At 39.4% G+C, this 19,252-nt stretch overlaps 1 pseudogene; it reads left to right on the forward strand.

Annotated features, from left to right (window-relative positions):
- The first annotated feature begins 1,722 nt into the window (after positions 1 to 1,722).
- LOC109265806 (elongation factor 1-alpha 1-like) lies at positions 1,723 to 3,317 on the forward strand (annotated as a pseudogene).
- The last annotated feature ends 15,935 nt before the right edge of the window (positions 3,318 to 19,252 follow it).

The raw sequence follows: 19,252 nt of genomic DNA on the forward strand, positions 1-19,252 counted from the left end.
CCAACAGTGTTAGTTTTACTTAAGATACATCCTTTGTTACACTTCAGTATAGCATGGGAAAATGCATATGGGGAATGCTCTACGAAAGCACACCAAGTCCATACTTTGTATGATTATATTTATAAATCTTTATTTTAGATCAATTTGGTACAAGTTGTTTTCATTGTACAGGACAGGATCTGATTAAATTGGTTTTGTTCTATAAATGCATAGCTTGGTTTATTTCCTGAACTCTGTCTATGATTTGCATTCCGTGGTCCCTGCTGTTCACTGACACCTACCGTAATACAATCATATCCCTCTAGTTTTGTTCTATTTCTTTTCTTACCTCCTCTTAATTACCCCTTTTGTACCCCTTGTCTATGGTCTCTGTGTCTCTAATACATGGAGGTACTAATTTCACAACCCCCAAGGCTTGTCAGGTTAAAGATTAATGAGCAGACTATACTCAGAGGCTTTGGAAAGGTTAAGCATAATTACAAATGGGTATTTTATGCAATGCTGGAGATGTGCAAGCTGTTTTTTAAAAAAGGGCAAGAAAAAAGGTAATGAAACTTATGGGATTCATGTCAACTATTGTATTCTCAAAAAAAAAGTCTTGTTAAAATGAGAAATTAACATACTAACTAAAAGGGCTTGTTAAATTCTACCCTTTGTTTTATTCACGATTAAAACACGTGCACGCACACACACACACACATACACACACGGTAAAAAATTTAGGTACAGTTACAGGCCTGTACTATCACTGACTTTTAATTTTACTTTTTCCTTATTGTGAAAAATTACTTTTTGATATTTAGACTAAAAGGAAAAGTTATGGTTTGAAATAAATACAGTAGCTAAGCATTGCTACTGGAGAAATTAAATAGCATTCAGAGAGGGAATACGTAGTTTCCACTTGAAATTTTATAGCTCACCATGAAAAGAGCTACTTTCCACAGAAAAAAATAACTTAAACCTTCTTTAGAGGTTCAGTTACAAAATTACTGTAAAATATAAGCTGAACATCTGGCCATCTTAGCACCAGGGGGATGGAAGTAGGATTATAGTAATTAAAAGAAATCCAGTCAGTGTTTTACTAATTATAAAGTGTTACCAGGGTTAAAACATTCTTGTTTAAAAGTCAGAAATCTGTTGACCTAATTGGAGATGCTTTTTCCCAAAATGTTTCAGAACAAGGGAATATGCTGGAATTAACTTTTCTCAAAAGGAAAAAGAGATGGGGCGCCTGGGTGGCTCAGTCCGTTGAGCGTCCGACTTCGGCTCAGGTCATGATCTCACAGTTTCTGAGTTCGAGCCCCATGTCAGGCTCTGTGCTGACAGCTCGGAGCCTGGATCCTGCTTCGGATTCTGTGTCTCCCTATCTCTCTGTTCTCCCCCTGCTCACATGCTGTATCTTTCTCAAAAATAAGTAAAGATTAAAAAAAAATTTTTAAGGAAAAAGAGAGAGACAGAGAGAGAGAGAATATTAATCTCTGAATGTTGAGTTGAGAAGTAAGAGTATTTTGAGGTTTTTTTTGTTTTTTGTTTTGTAACAGAGATTAGACATTCCTAGTGTTAATTCATTTCCTTTTAGAGTGTTAGTCAAGCCCCTACTAAGGGCAGCCCCTGTACTTGTCTCCCATAATCCTCCACTTCTGGCACTCAGGGACATCACAACTGCACTCTCTCATATTTGCATCAAGATTTTTCTCGATCAACAAAATTCCAGCTTTTTCACAATGGGTTTGCCCCCAGAACACAGGTGTTATGAACACCACTGCTAAACCTAAACCAAAATGGGAAAGGAAGAGACTCCTATCAACATCGTCATCATTGGACACGTAGATGCGGACAAGTCTACCACTACTGGTCATCTGATCTCTAAATGTGGTGGGATCGACAAAAGAACTATCGAAAAATTTAAGAAGGAGGCAGCTGAGATGGGACAGGGCTCCTTCAAGTATGCCTGGGTCTTGGATAAACTGAAAGCTGAACGTGAACGTGGTATCACCACTGATATCTCCCTGTGGAAATTCGAGACCAGCGAGTACTATGTGACCATCACTGATGCCCCAGGACACAGAGACTTTGTCAAAAATATGATTACAGGCACTTCTCAGGCTGACTGCTGTCCTGATCGTTGCTGCTGGTGTTGGCGAATTTGAAGCAGGTTGTCCAAGAAAGGGCTGACCCATGAGCATGACCCATGAGCCCTTCTGGTTTACACACTGGATGTAAAACAGCTTATTGTCGGTGTTAACAAAACGGATTCCACAGAGCCCCTCTACAGCCAGAAGAGATACGAGGAAATCGTTAAGGAAGTCGGCACCTACATTAAGAAAATTGGCTACAACCCCGACACCATAGCATTTGTGCCCATTTCTGGTTGGAATGGCCACAACACGCTGGAGCCAAGTGCTCACATGCATTGGTTCAAGGGATGAAAAGACACCTGTAAAGATGGCAATGACGGTGGAACCACACCGCTTGATTGCATTCCGCCACCTACTCATCCAACTGACAAGCCCTTGCGTCTGCCTCTCCAGGACGTCTACAAAATTGGTGGTATTGGTACTGTCCCTGTGGGTCGAGTGGAGACTGGTGTTCTTAAGCCAGGCGTGGTGGCCACTTTTGCTCCAGTCAGTGTTACAGCTGAAGTAAAGTCTGTTGAAATGCACCATGAAGCTTTGAGTGAGGTTCTACTTGGGGCCAACGTGGGCTTCAATGTCAAGAACGTATCTGTCAAAGATGTTCGTCGTGGCAATGTGGCTGCTGATAGCAAAAATGACCCACCAATAGAAGCAGCTGGTTCAGGATAATCACAGCTCAGGTGATTATCCTGAACCATCCAGGCCAAATCAGTGCCGGATACACCTGTGCTGGACTGTCACACAGTTCACACTGCCGGCAAGTTTGCTGAGCTGAAGGAGATTGACCGTCATTCTGGAAAAAAGCTGGAAGATGGTCCCAAATTCTTGAAATCTGCTGATGCTGCCATCGTTGATATGGTTCCTGGCAAGCCCATGTGTGTTGAGAGCTTCTCTGACTACCCTCCTCTGGAACATCTTGCTGTTCGTGACATGAGACAGACGGTTGCTGTGGGTGTCATCAAAGCAGTGGACAAGAAGGCAGCTGGACCTGGCAAGGTCAACAAATCTACCCAGAAAGCTCAGAAGGCTACTTAACTGCCCCCAATACCTGCCACTCCAGTCTTAATCAGTGGCGGAAGAACGGTCTCAGAACTGTTTGTGTCAATTGGCCATTTAAGTTTAATAGTAAAAGACTGGTTAATGGTAACAATGCATCGTAAAACCTTCAGAAGGAAAGGAGAATGTTTTTTGGACCATTTGTTTTTTTGTGTGTGTGGCAGTTTTAAGTTATTAGTTTTTAAACTCAGTGCTTTTTAATTTTTTTTAATGTTTATTTACCTTTGAGAGAGAGAGAGAGCAAGCACAAGCAGGGGAGAGGAAGACACAGAATCCATAGCAGACTCCAGGCTCTGAGCTGTCAGCACAGAGCCCAACACGGGGTTTGAACCCATGAACCAGGAGATCATGACCTGAGCCGAAGTCGGATGTTTAACCAACTGAGCCACCCAGGCGCCCCTAAAATCAGTACTTTTTAATGGAAACAACTTTGACCAAAAATCTGTCACAGAATTTTGAGACCCATTAAAACAAAAGTTTAATGAAAAAAAAATTCCATTAACGCATTAAATTTTTAATCTCATTAAAAAAAGGGGAAAAACCCACCCTTTTAACTCCATTACTTCTTTATCTACCACACCATTTTACTCATTTTCTTTATAGCAGAATTCCTCAAAATACTTGTGTATTTTTCCAGTCTCTGATTCCTTGCTTCTCAATCTATTTTAAATTCTCTCCAATCAGACTTTCAAAATCACTCCAATTAACTGAAATGACTATTGTCAAGGTAGTCGATGGGCTCTCCAAATCTGTCATCCAATCTCTGTCCTCCTCTTCCATGGCTCATCAGCATTTGGCATATATAATTCCTTCCTTCTTGATACATTTCCTTCACTTGCCATGCAAGACATTTGCAAGGAACTGGCTTTACACATTTGCTCCACCGCATTCTCCTTTCTAGCTCCTAACCTTTGGAGTTCTTGCTGTTGTTTCAGGAATGGCCCAGCATAGTTCCTGAACATTTTCTCTCGTCTACCAAAGCTCTCTCCTTCAGTGAGCTAATCTAGGCTCATTTCTGGACTTATGACTGTTAGGCAAAAATTTTTACTGTCAACCAATCATTTATGTTCTCCCTCAAATTGCCCAGACCCCTCACAGTTACGTGAGTCTATTGGGTTGGCCATCATCAACAGGAATGTCTATCTCTTCTAGGCAAAGCATCTAAGAGTTGGTCTGACATCTTCCCGCTCATGATGGTGGTGATACCTGGTGACAGTGACGGCCTCATATTGGAAGAGTGGAGTTCTGGGACGGAACTGACTTTAATGTCTGAATCCAGTGCTTGGAAATGAGCTGCTCCAAGAAGAGTGTTTGGATAACAGAACTTGAACAAGAAATAATGCTTTTCTTTTCTTTAAGCACAGGGTCAGCAAATTTTTTTGTGTGCAAAATGACAGATGGTAAATATTTTAAGCTTACAGCCATACCATCTCTGTTGCGGGTATTGATTCTACCATTACAGAGAGAAAGCGGCCATACACAAACTGTAAATAGGTGTGGCTGTGGTCCCAATAAAATCACACTTACCAAAAAGGGTGGTGGCTAAGTTTGGCCTATGGACCATTGTTTGCTGAGCTCTGCTTTAAGCCAGTAAGATATGAGGGTTTCCTTGCTATCATAGCATATAGCTTGGTCTATACTGATTAACACAACTTTCAGATTTATGTGGTCATTCCAGACCTCCAGGCACACATATGATTGCCAAAGGGTCTTAACTGCTTTCCTCCGTTGTATTTTGTTTTTACCCTTTTCTCTCCTTCAAAGGTCAGTATCATATTATCAAAACATAAACTCGAACATGCCACTCTTTTGCTCAAAATTCTTCAATCGCTTTTTATTTAACAAATGTCTAAAATTCTTACAATAGCCTGGAAATAGGGTAACCATTCATTCCAGTTTGCTAGGGCAGTGCTTAGATATAATCATTAGGCTTATCTCCTTTCACTTTCAAAAGTGTGATGGGTTATATTAAACACAAATTTATAAAGGGGGTTGTGCCTGGGTGGCTCAGTCGGTTAAGCATCTGACTTGATATCAGCTCAGGTCATGATCTCATGGATCATGGATTGAGCCCCACATCAGGCACCTTGCTCACAGTGCAGAACCTTCTTGGGATTCTCTCTCTCCCTCAACTCATGCTACCTTTCTCTCTCAAAATAAATAAACACTTCTTAAAAAGTGTGAGGATTTAGCCCTGTAATACCTCAATAACCTCATTTACTGCTACTTTCTAATCTTTCATACTGTGCCAGCCATATTGGCCTCCTGGCTATTTCTTGAACACACAAGACACCATTCAATTTTAGGACTTTTTATATATGCTATTCCCATTTTTTTGTATGTTCTTCCCCAGAAATACACTTAGATTCCTCATTATCTTTGCACCCTTCCATAAATGACACTTTCTAAATGTGGCCTTCTCAACTATCTTGTTATAAATTGTACACCATCCACTAATCTACTTTCTATCCACCTCCCTTAAGTACTGTTCACCATAACACTTACAACTATCTATTACATATAAGATTGATATGCTGTCCTTACATAACTCATTTACTGAGAATCTTTTCACACCAGAATATACCCTCGATGAGGACAGCTTACCTCCTCAAACCCACATCAATGGCTTTATATAGATGTCCTACAAACACCGTTTCAACGAATAACATCTAGAATGAAAGTAGCTAAGTCTTAAAAGAGGGATTGTTTCTCTTCAACTTTAGTTGCATTCAACTGACTGGGATAATCTATGTCGTAACCTGAATCTCCTAGAACAGAGACTCGGGGAAGCATGAAGTAACAATACTTCATATGGAAGGTCTAATCTTCATTAATAATGAGGAAAGAATCAAGTGAATGAGAATATTATGAGAAGCCATGCATGATGATGTCCTACAGTGTTCTCCATTGCTTTGCAAAGAGCTGCTTAAAGACCCAGAGGACTGTTTCACAGGTGATTTTGCTCAGGCATATGGAACATCTTCTGAAAGGCCAAATGGAGAAAACTTACCTTGGCTCAAATCTATTAGAGGGAGAAAGGAAGCAAATTGATCTACTCTGCTCGCTCGTATCTCACGTTTCCCTTTGGTCATAGTTAGCTGCTTGGGGATTTAATGCCCCTGAACTTTCTGGTTGCATTATTTGGTTCTTCTGAAACTGCTTGAAAAGTCAGATCTTAAATCCTGTGGTGTGGTATTTTATTTAAATTTGTTAGTATTTCAAGGAGCCAAAGACACAAGTCTGGTTGGCCTCAGGCAGAGAAACTGTGTAGACCCAGAGAAGGTTAGGAGGTCAGGGTAGCTGCTGAGAAGGAGCAAGAGGTTGAGTGTCCAGGAGTCAGGGAAGTCAGAGGAAATTTGAACAGTACCTAGGATGTGTTTTTTTATAGCCCACTTTTTAAAAAATGGACACATCCATATTTCATGGCCACAATGACTACATACATTTCTCTTTTCCAGGAAAACACATGTATTGATTTTGTTTTGTTCTTTTTAATTAGCAATATAATGTTAGCTTGTGGATAGATTAGGTAGCTGCCTAGAATGAATGATCAGCTTCGAATAACAAATTATTAAAGATCTGCTAAACGTATAAGAGAAAGTGTTGCATGCTTAGAATCTAACCTGTGAAGAAATCCCACAAAACTTGAAAACTAATTTGCACAAGCTGCTCTAACAATGGCTAAATTGTGAATTATGAGTGTGGTCAGCTGGATAGTACATAACCAACTTCTATTACCAACAACTCACAGGATATACAATCGCCAATGACAATGATTCACCCTCCCAGAGAAAGTTGAGGTTCTGTCTTCATAACAATAGTGGTGGAACTGAAGATGTGCAATGAGTAATGCCGACTTCTTCAGAGGTAAATGTAGCTTAGAACATAAGATAGAACAAATTCCTTCCTTAGTTTTTGGAAAGCATGCTATCTAAGCTGCTTTCAGGGGCATGCATGCTAGATTTCTCCCTGTAAAGTAAAAGAGAATCTGCTTTTGCATTTCAAATTACCATGCAGAGCTACCATTAACTTCCTCATTTCAACACAACTATGGACATAGAACTGACCTAAGAAGAAATGACCAGATAGCTAGATGGTTGAATATGCAAGTTCCCCTTAAGCATGTTAAGTCCCAACAGTAATGCTCCAACTTTGGAAATCTAGGCCTATTCAGTAAACAAAATATTCCCTAACACCCCTACTTGTGAATTAAAAACATAGTATTTTAGGGACATATGAAGGATTGGTCTCCATGTTTTGAAGTCATGACTCAGTACCAATCACTCCGTTGTTGACACAGGAAGAGACCCTAAACTTAAACCTGCAAGTATATTTCATGAGATCGCTACTCAAGCTAGTTTTTCAGTAACTTTAGGCATCAAAAGGAGAGTTTTACACAGTTTAGCTCTACTTTGGGTAGTCTGGTAAGTGCAGTTACTAAGTGTTCATGACACTATCTCATGATTTCAAAGTTAGATATCAAATTAGGAAGTATCATCTAATTTTTATTTTTTAAAGATGCAACTATTTAGAAACAAAAATTAGAACTTCTTCCTTAACCTTTAATTAAGTTTCTTTTATTGTCCTTAAGAAATGATATGACTAGGATTCCTTTGTTATTTCATTTAGTAGTAATTTAATAATACTATTCATTTAGTAGTTATTACATTTACTTTATGGCTATTAAAGTAATACCTTGATAAAGAATAATAAGTAAACTTTTATCCACCTGATATACAAACCAGAATGCATTTATCAAGATTTTCTCACTGAGAACATTTCAACACAAATGATACCTACTAAACTAACAATATTGGAACAGAAAGAAGTTAAGAAATGAATGGTTCTAAAGGCTTGCAGAGTTACTGTCCCTTGCTCAAAATTTCTCTTTCCTGGTTTTTCTATCAGTTGGGATTTCTGCTGAGTTTTCCTAGGTACATTTCCAATAATGAAAAATTCTCAATTTAATAGCTTTGGAAATAGAGTAACATTTTGTCCATTAACAGGAAAGCATTTTCTTCTTAATAAGGAATAGACTAATGACTGAAAAAAGAAGATGGCAAAGTCAAACTGAAAATAAGGGCCAGGTCTTAAAAAAAATAGTAAAATAAAATAAAGTAAAATAAAAAACCCTGATGAGGTAGGGCATGACCATAAGTCCAGGTTGAGTATATATATACTTTGGAAGATCACAGTCAAGCTACAGGATGGCAGAAAAGGGCACCTTTTACTACCCGTTTACATATTTTACATATGTGATCTGATATGGCCTTCCCAACAATCTGATCAGTATTATTTCCTTCAATATCACACAAAGAAACAGATTCAAAAGGTTGGGAAACTTTCCCCAAATCACACACATCAAGAGTTCTCAAACTTCTGAGTGCCATAGAATAGCTTGTAGAGCTATTTAAGTACCAAGTACCATAGTTCCATCACGTAAGCTTCCAGTTAAGTGTTTAGTCTGACATTCTCATAATCTCTCCACTGTTTACCCTGAGTGTGAGGAACACGGACTTGACAACAAGCAGAAGAGCCATGATTCAAGAACTAATTCTCAACCAAAACCAGTATTGCACAGGAAATAAAATTGGTACGGTTTATACTAATCGGTGCCCCTTTTTTCCTGCTCATTTGAACATTAACATTAGACGTGACATTAATTAACTTTGGACACAGGAATTTCCCTTGCCTTGAAATGAAAGACAAAGTCCTGAGTTCTAGCACTTATTTTAGGATTCTGTTCTACAGATACACTAACTATACTAATTATTTTGGTTGCTGCTTTCCTCTACATTTAAATTTAGCTAGTTCCAAAGTTTCGTCTGGTAGCAATATTGGAAATAAATGGAAAATATGGCCAATGTGTTGTCCGGAGAAGTAGGAACTACCATTGATGTGATTGTCTGCACCCAGGAGGCTTCCAGGAACCGAAGCTTTGAAGTTTTATGATGTTACCTACTCCCTCATTGCACATATTGAATTCAGTCGCACACAGATTTAGAAGCATGGCTGATCTTCAACACTAATGAGTGGATGCATGGTGGTCAGGTAAATTCAATCAGAGTTTTTTTTCTTTTCTCTGTAATTATTTATTATTGTTATTCCTTCCCTTTTTCAAATGAGAAAGGAGACATGAGTTTTTCAAAACATTAAAGCACTTAACCTCATGATCTCAACACTGTTCAAGCTGATTTGCAAATTTAGGTATAGTTTTGTTTGGCAAAGCTAAATCAACAAGTAAGAATGGATTCATATCACATTTCTATACTAAGCTAGAAGAGAAATATTCTAAATTCTTTTTATTAAGAGGCATTAATTTGTGTTGATCTTCCTTTAAGTCAAAGACCTCATAATTATAAAATTTGGCCTTGCACTTATTTCCTATTTCAACAAGCATTTATTGGACACATTTATAAGATTTTCTCTTAGGTATTTTGGGTCTTTCAAAGATGAACAAGAAATTACCCCTTTCTGCAGAAAGTTTATAATTCACCGCCTTAGGTCAATTTAGTGGAAAAGCAGTAGCACAACAATTAACTGAAAAACAAATAGTAAACACTATCTCACAATACCTATAACATGGATCTAAGACAATTGATAAATCCATTTCACCATCGGAGATCAGAGCTGGGGACTAGTCAACACATTGGGCAGGGAAAGATCAGAGACAATGAAGGAGCAGAGGCAAACCTAGGAGGCAAACATGGAGACCAAGACCTAAAAAACAGGCAAGAACAGGTGGAGACAGAAGAAAGGGCAGGAACAAAGGACAATGGTGGACAAGATATTAATATGCAAATTCAAAAAGTAGAAAAGAATAATATGCATAAAGAAAAGCAGCTTTATCCTGAAATGTTAATACATGAGAAACGGATGTTTGAAAAAGCTGTACTGACAAATCCCTACACAAAAGAAAGCAGAAAAATACCCCAAGTGTTTCAGGAGTTGATCCTTTGATGAAGGAGTCATTTACTGTTTATTGTTGTGAACTGGTCTGCTTTCACAATTGAGTAAGAACACTGGGAAAAGCAACCGTCGGGAGACCTGGTTCTCATTCCGACCGGTCAATAGCCATCCGATGTGCCTATGTCGCAACTCCTTTGGGTCTTGGTTTCCTCCACTGTAAATTGGTGCCGGGCAAAGGACGGGCTAGGGTGGAGCTGGGTGAGGAGAGATTTCAGGTTCAAAAATTCTGTGACATGGAGACACAAACATCTGGCAACGACAGAATAGGGACAGAAAGTACAGAACACCATAAGGGCATTGTATACATGCCATAGAACAGGGAAGCAGAGAAACAGTGTATTGTGTGACACGTCACGGAGGAAGATTTAAACCAGTGTAATACAGGATTCTTGCTTGTAGCGGAGGGTGGGGGGATTTGGAGGGAAAGGCATGAGGAGAAACAGAGAGACAAAATGTGTTTAGGTAATGGCAGTGCTTCAATCTGGCTTAAGAAGAGAGAAGCTATAGGGAGGGGAAAGAGAAAAATGTTAGTGAAGATCCACGGGGAGGGCAGAAGATGCATACCTCCAGCTGAGGGCTATTTACATTTTCTTTTTAACATGATCATACCTGTGATTCAGGGTGGAATCCCACATAGGTGATGCCAATGTCACCTCTTTGATTCCAGACCTGTGGCTCCCACAGCCCATCAGTCAAGGCTCGTTCCCACCAGCCTCTCTCTAAATCTATCTCAACACAGGCAGCTGTTACCAACACAAAAATACGAGCAGGAAACTTGAACTCTATTTTCTACTCCCTCTTCTGAGATATTAAGCTGGTAACTGACATCAAATGGAACCAGAGGTGTATCATCGGACTGGCAACCTGGGGAGCGGAAGGAAGGAAGGAAGGAAGGAAGGAAGGAAGGAAGGAAGGAAGGAAGGAGGGAAAGAAGAGATGAGACCCACTGCAGAGGCCTCGCCATCTGCAAGATGGGACAGGGGAAAAGGAGGCCACCAAGGGAACCTTGCAGGATTGGCAGTGAAATTTAGGACAAGGAGAAGACAGTTTACAAGGTAGGTGTGAGGAATGATGTGATTTAGGGCTTGTTGAATTTAGGTGTGGGCAGGGTATGTCTGATAGGACTGGACTTTGTGGTATGTGAAAGAATCAAATGGAGTAGAAAAGCAGCAAACGCGTTTTAGACAGAAGCAAAAATACATTCAAAGGGTGGAAATCAGCTACCATGTGTAGAGAAGGGAAGCCAGTAAATTCTGAGAACACTCTTCCTAATAGAGAAGAGAAGGATGCAAGGTTGTCTAACAAGGTGGTGCTGATTACGGGACGCCTCAGTCTCTTCCTATTCTCCCGGGGCCTGACTGCCTTCCCTTCTAATCATCATATGAAGAGCGGCCAGAGAAGCAGGAGGCCCTGTTTAAACAGCGTGAAAAATCAGGGAGACACAAAAGAGCCAGCCTAAGTCAGAAGGCCAAGACAGATGCACGCAAGGGGAAGGCTCATGCACAATTCCCTGGCCTTCATTGAAGGATCTGTACTTGATAATGTGTACTGTCTGCTCAGCTATGCTTCGGTAAGATGCTCCGCACGCTGTGCCAATAAAGCAGGCATCCTGTGGGACGCAGGGCCATTTTTCTGAGTGGTAGTGTTTGGGTCCTGGTTTTATATCTAATCCTCACAATGTCAAACAAACCTGTGGCTCTCCAACCACTCGGCATTGAGGGTGCGCCATCCCTGCCACTGGAGACAAAGTCATGACGTTCGGAAACTTGGGTTCCTTTATCCTCAACACTTCAGAAAGGAAAAGAGAGGTTCGCCACATCTGTATGAGCGCTCCCTATCAAAAAGCGGTTGTAGATCGAAGGTGGGGAAGCCGCCTTCACCCTCACCTGAATCAAACCCCCAGGCCATCCCTGGGTAATTTGGCTCGAAGCCCAGAAAAGGCAGATCCGGTGCTACAGTTTCTGATTAACTTGAACCTCCATTCTTGAGTTTGTTTTGTTGTCAGGCCACAGAATAAAAGGACAGAAACAAATGACAACTATAACTGATGTCCATTTACCAGGTAAGGTGGGTATATGGTGATGTTCAAATGCCAGTGCACTCAACTTATTTTTGTCGTAGGTCTTTTGTTTGGGAAATACAGCCGGCAGAAAAAAGCACTCATGCCATGGATCTCTATGGTTATACCTGGTGCTTCAGACATGGACGATCTGGCTTCAAAAGGTTGATAATGACAGATGTGAGGTGAACTGCCCTGATACTGATCATCCCTATGGGAGACGGGCTGTAACTGGTCTCAGGGTGGAAAATGAATAAATGGGTTGGAGTGCTATTTGCCAAAGCAAGGTCACCACGGCTGAATAGCAATTCAGGATGCATAACAGTCAAACAGAGACATTTGGTCCTTGGTTGTCTGTAAGTTAAGGTATTAAATTTGTAAGATACTGTTTTTAATTCACAGTTTTAATATAATTGTGTTGACTCAATTGGAGTTGTTGGACATTGTAATTTCTGAGTTCTAATCTGTTTTTTTTTTTAAGGCAGAGCAAGCATTGATTGTCCTCATTAAAGTTTGAACAGCAGCTATAAAAGCAGCATGATGGAGCTGAGTATCAGCTTAAGAAAAAAGATGAGAAATGATGGAAGCAGGCAATGGAACAGGAAAAAAGCTTAAATTGTCACACCTGTTCCAAGCACCCTCTTGGGCTATTTACTGTGGGGTAAAAGGGCTCTGCAAAATGAGCGTGTGACACGGTGAGGCATGGAGAATCCCCACGCAGGATTTATCCTAAATATTCCGAAGGCAGCATGAGAGAAAGTAGAGGTTCCTTGGGGTCTGCGTGCAGGACAAGGATTAGTGTAAACATGGAGAAGTGTCACAGAAGTTTAGAAACCTGGGGGTGGGGGGAAGCAAGAATAGAAAACAAGGGCTGGCATCTGGAAAGAACCTGAGGACTGTGAAACAGATTTTAGTTGGAATGCTTTTTTTCTCTCTCTCTTGAAGCCTTCTTTAAAATTTTATTTTATCATTACCTAGTGATTTGGATTTGATGTTTTTCACCTAAAAGAAAATCCCTGAATTACCAAGTGAAATCCGAACAGTTGTGGTCCACTGTGTTACTATGCAGTTAGTCACATAATAAATCAATAGTCTAGGATGAATGGAATATTCCAGCTTATAATAACTTAGGGGTCTCATGGACAGTTAATGGCCTTTGGAAAGAAATACTACTCAAGCTTCAAATTCCAGCTGAACTCTGCATGCTATAAGGGCAGGAGAACTTAGACCAGATGAGTCCCTTTCTCAAGCACATGCCATGCTGTGTGGATCCGGCTGTGGAAGCAGTTTGCCAGTCTTATCTTCAGAAACACATAGTCGGTGTTCAGCCAATAATGAATGTCAAAATAATACTTAGCTTCCCTTTGGGTGATTCAAAGGGCTCTGGCCAGAAAATAGGCATAATAACCTTTCTGGTATGTTTCTCATTAATTGCCCTTCAAACTGAGAGAGGTATTTTCAGAAGACTGTTTGCTTGTGCTGAAAGATCAGGGAGCAGCAAACAGTGTGAAAAGTACCGAGTTGGACACAATCATTACGAGTGATATATTGCACGAATAAACATGAAAGTCCAATCTTGGCACCAACCTGCACAGGAATCTATCAGAAGCTTCTGCATTCATATCACTGTGTTAGAGTAAATAACAACTATGGCATCTCTGACCCCCACGTGCAAAATGAAGATTTACATATAATGAGTTGTATATGTTTCCCTTTTGTCTTTCTATCCAATCAGACTTCCAGCCCGAACTTGAGACCAAGAAGAAAAATGCCCCAAAGTCCAGGATCAGAGAAGTGGGGACAGGAAATGGACAACCCTTGTATGGACACGAGGGATGAGTACTAAAGGAAGGGTCACATAGAGAGGATTGGCAAATATAGTTCCCAGCCCAGTTTTGTCTACGTATCCTATTTCTCTTTAAGACAAAGGAAAATGCTGGTAGAAAGACTGTTGAACAAAAGTATCTTGTCAAGGACAGTAGATCCCTGTTCTAGAAGGGAAATACCACTTTGTATCTGGAGAAAGGAGAGTCAAGATTGATAGGCCAAAGTCTAGTGAGAGAAGCATGGTGGAGGCCCCTTCAGAGAGCAATGAAATGTGGGCCTGTCAGGGAGGAAAAAAAAGACTAGCTTCTAAAAGCTGGGGTGGGAAAGAACGGAGGCCATGAGATAATGACTTAGCAAAAATCTTAAAAAAGTGTTCTTCCCAAACTCCCCGCACAAGGGTAATTTAAAACAAGCTGTTAGTGATGATAAAAGAAGGCTTTCCAGAGAATACATTTCACTGAACCTTCTGGATTCTCTGTTCCAAGAAAATGTTTAAAGAGTATTTTTCCACAGATCCCAATATTCTCTTTCTCCTTTATGACTGGGCTCTTGTTGTTTTATACTGATTTTTATGGGTTTGGGTTTTATGTAACTATGCTTTTCTTTATTGTAAATGACCTGAAATCCTTTTTGGGAAACAGCACGGTATAAATAATATGTTTTTTTAAATACCGTCCACTCTTGGTGTTCCCTAGGTTTTTCAAGCTAGTGAAAATCGAGATTAAAATCAATACATATTACATAAAATATATTAAATATAAATATATGTGCGTATATCAATATATATATTCTCACAGGAAAAGGGTGGGTGGGTGACCCCCTTGAAAAAGAACCATTAGTTTCATGAGTCAGTTGTGTAAGATGAGAAACTGCTTTCACGTGAAGTTCCCTTTGAGGGAATACTTATGATATGCCTAGTAGAAATGAAAACTGGGAAATATTTGCAACGATTCAGATCCTCAGAATGAAAATGAAAAACAACAATGTAAAAATTTTACAATCAGACCAAAACGTAGAGATCCTGAGACAAAAGCTTGTCTTTGTGTCATGTATGCTAAAAATTTCACTGACTACATATATCCTTCAGAAGCTTGTGAGCCGACATGGCTTCCTTACTACAGACATTTTACAGAAGAGACTGCACTTCACTTTGGCAAAGCAAACGCATCAACAAGGAAAAGACATTTTGTAAAACTAGTGATAGGAAATCGGATAAATCTGCTAAAGCACTAACTCTGTAAACTCACTATAGGCCAGGTACTAGGTACATCCTTCAACACATATTTATCTCATTAAATCTCCCAACTGCCTTATTAGGAAGGCCCAGAGAGGGTATGTTGTTTTTCCCAGGCTGTGCACCTTATCAGTGGCAGAGCCAGGATACAACTTCTGGTTACCTGATTCTAGAGCTCACCTTCACGAGGAATCACCTACAGAAATGAACAGAAAGGGGAAAATGACCAAATGGAGAGGAATAACAGTCTTCCTTTTCTAACAAAGTTCATGAACGGGAAAGCTTATGAAAGAAACAAAGTTGAGAAGATTATGAATGAGATATGCAGTTATACTTCTTGGAGTACCCAACTTATTCATCAACATTGGTTGAATACCTCATATTTTCAAGACACAATGCCAACTGTTGGGGAGGATACAAGAAATTCATCTGTTTGACTTCATCTCTTTCCATGGGATCCTCCAGTGGCTCCCTGGTTCTTCAAAAAAAAAAAAAAAAAAAAAAAAAAAAGGAGGGGGGACTCCTTAGTTTGACACGAAGGCACTTCATGATCTAGTCTCATTTGCTGTCAGGGCTCTTGTAGCTTGCTCTCAAGTTATTCTGAAATGACCACCAGCCATCTGTTATGTCTTGGTGAATTTCCATAGGCTTTTCCCTCTCTCCCCTTTTGGCCTGCCTACAAGAAATCCTTCAAAACTCACCTCAAACATATTTTGTGGAGGCTAGTTTGGCTAAACACAGTTCTGAGTCAGGTACCCCCCCTTTCTGTTCTCATAGCCTCTCACATTATGCTTTTTCACTTATTTTCCTCTACCATGGAAATATGTGTTTTTTTTTTTCAAGCAGGAATTATATCTTTCATTTATTTTTCCCTGCACTGAGCTTGGCACAGGAGCCATATAAAAATATTTGAACTATTTATTGAAATAACGACAGGTTTTAAATAGTGAATATATGCAACATATGTAATAGGTAATTACCAAATTTTAAAAAGAAACAGAAAATCAAAAGAAGGCAAATAAAGCAGTAGTATCTCACGAAGGATTTGAAGCATCTTACAAAAATGTTTCAACACAAAAGATGAAATATATAGTCAAGAGAATCATTACAAAGAGGAAATAATCACACCCTGGGTTGGATAAGCACACTAAGAAAGCTTTCTATGCTGTATTACAAAAGAGTAGGGGGGAGGGTAAGCGTCCATAAATATCATTCCTAGTGACTAAAGCGTGATCTGTTACCAGATTCACAGGGCCCATAATATGAAATCACATCAGTTTTTCAGTAGAACAGAGCTGTTCTGATTGGTAAGCCTAAGGAAAATTTTACTTTGTTTTCATATAAAGAGGACTCTCTGTGATAAAGAACTCAATGTTTCCTATGCTTCCTTATACTTCCTGTAATAATAAATGCATTTCACATAGCCATTTCAAATAAAGCCTTTCGATGTAGGTCAATGACCCAGCACTAAAGCAGAATTCAGTAAAAGTAAACCTAATGGGGGTCAAAATAATACTGTCCAACACAGTAAAATAGACCTCTGATGGTTGGACTTTATCCAAAGGTAACATTCAGGACAGCCAGAAGAGCCTATGTTGCACGGCTTTTAGGGAATTTTCCATAAATATTATATCTCACGATAGGCATTTAATAACAACCTGACAGCAGGAATTTCAAGATTATATTATTTGGCAAGTATCTAGAGAAGAGAACGTCTTCTGTTCTTCTGATCAAAGCACATTTCACATGCTCTGCCAACCAACTGAGAAGACTAAATACAAAATAAGGATTCTAATGAAGATTTATGCCTGAACGGATCTCCACCCAACCATTTTAGAGGAATACACCTGATGAAGTTTTTACATTTTTTTTTAAAATTAGTCCTGGGTCTACAACAGGAAATAGGCAATTGAGCAATTGACTAGGACAAAGCATCATCAATGTTACTTTGAAAGTTTCTGAAGGTTAGTATCATCAATAAACAACCACAATTTTAAAGAAAAAAAATGGTCGTGTGTTTGTTTCAAGAAAGTCCCCATTGTGTTTCTAATAAAAATATTCTATCTTTCTGGTATATCCTCCAAAATGAATGAGTTGCAAATTAAAATTCTATTTGGGAATTATGTTTAAAAAGAATATCTGCAAAATGAAATGATTTTATTTTAAAGAATCTGAATTTATGCCCATTAACCACTAGGATATAGAAAGCGATGAAGGATTCTCTCTTAACACTAAGAACATCGGGAATGTACGGCTCCTCTCTGGCCTTTTGGGAAAAAGAGTAGTGCAAATTCAGTCTTATGATGAGAGTGACAGCTACAGCTTTTAGAAGTAAAACACATGTAACCTGGGGAATGCCCATACAAGGATGGGAAAAGCGATGTGATGTTTATCAGAGCACTCACAATGTCTGCTACATTTGGATTATCATTATGTCACAGATGAAAAAACAGAGCATTTTCTGCCAAAACTCACATGGTTGATAAATGGCAGTGAAAGGACCAGAACTCAAGTGCAGTGAACGTTGATTGGTTGCATTCTCAGGGTCTATTTCCCAAGCTTAACAGGACCCTCACTTTCCCACATATATGGAGATGGGCTTTAACTGGTCAAAGAAAATCACTATATACCACTTTTCTGGCAACAAGGATTGGTTCAGTATTGAACACACTGAGCTACAAAAGTAGTACCCTTCTTGTACTAGACATAATTATAATATGGCCCCCACAATCTCCATCCTCTAGTGTTGTTGCCAGGATTATAGGACAGGATACAAGAGCATGCAGCAATGTAATTAAGGTTACTCATCAGATGAACTTTAAAGTAAGGAGATTATGTAGGTGGATGTGGCTTAATCACATACGTCCTTTAAAAGCAAAAAGATTTCTCCGGCTGGTAGAAGAAAATCAGAGTAGCATGAGAAAGATTTGCCATGTTGTTGCTCGCCTGAAGATGGAGGGGATGATGTGGTAAGAAATGTGCGTAGGCTATGAAAGAGTGAGACTAGTCGACCTCTAGCAAGGAAGTGGCAACCTCACGCCATACAACCATATGGAACTGAATTCTTCCAACAAGAAGTTTGGACACCAGTTTTCCCCTTGAGTTTCTAGATGAGAACTCAGTCTGGCTAAAACCCCAATTTCAACCTTGTATATCCCAGAGCAGAAAACCCAGACATACCACGCTGGACATCTGGCCTATAGAAACTGTGAGACAGCAAATTTGCATTATTTAATCTATTAAGTCTGTGGCAATTTGTTACACAGCAATTGAAAACTGATTAAATTTCTACATGTAAATGAGAAAGCTACAAATGTCCTAGCAGCCACCTGTCAAACATGAGCAGCCAGTCTGCCAAAAAATGCACTGACACCACAGAAGAACAAAGAAATAGAAACAGAGAAGGTAGAACTTTAGTGTCTGTACAACCTCATCAAACCTTCCTGATACTTGCACATTTTTGGACTTTTTTTTTAAGTCAATAAATTCCATTTGCTGCATAGAGTCGGACTTAGATTTTCTGTTGCTTATATCCAAAGATACTCCAATGGATTCACCAAGCTCCTAGGTTACATGAACTTTGTCCGCAATGACACTGGCTAGAAAATGGTGGTACTTTTCCTTAGATTTCATAGTTACCATAAGCATCTGATTTAATGCAATACAAGTGGAAAAAGATAGAGAAATAGGGTGAAATATGAAGTATTTCAGAAGAGAAATTTCAACTAAAAGAATACAAATTGAAATTCTAACTTTGATAAATAAGATATCTGGAATGCTGAATATATTGGATGACTGAATAGCACACAGGGTAAAACAAAAGAATCAGTTTACTCAGAGACAGATCAACAGAAGTTATTCAAAGTGAAGAACAAGGAGAAAAAACTAATGCACAGTATATACAGGATACAATGTCAGAGTGACATTATCAAATGATCTAGCCCATGTGTAATTGTAGTCCCAGGAGGAGAG

Source organism: Panthera pardus, unplaced genomic scaffold, assembly GCF_024362965.1.
Source record: "Panthera pardus isolate Hobbes unplaced genomic scaffold, ASM2436296v1 HiC_scaffold_1, whole genome shotgun sequence".
Lineage (NCBI taxonomy): Eukaryota > Metazoa > Chordata > Mammalia > Carnivora > Felidae > Panthera > Panthera pardus.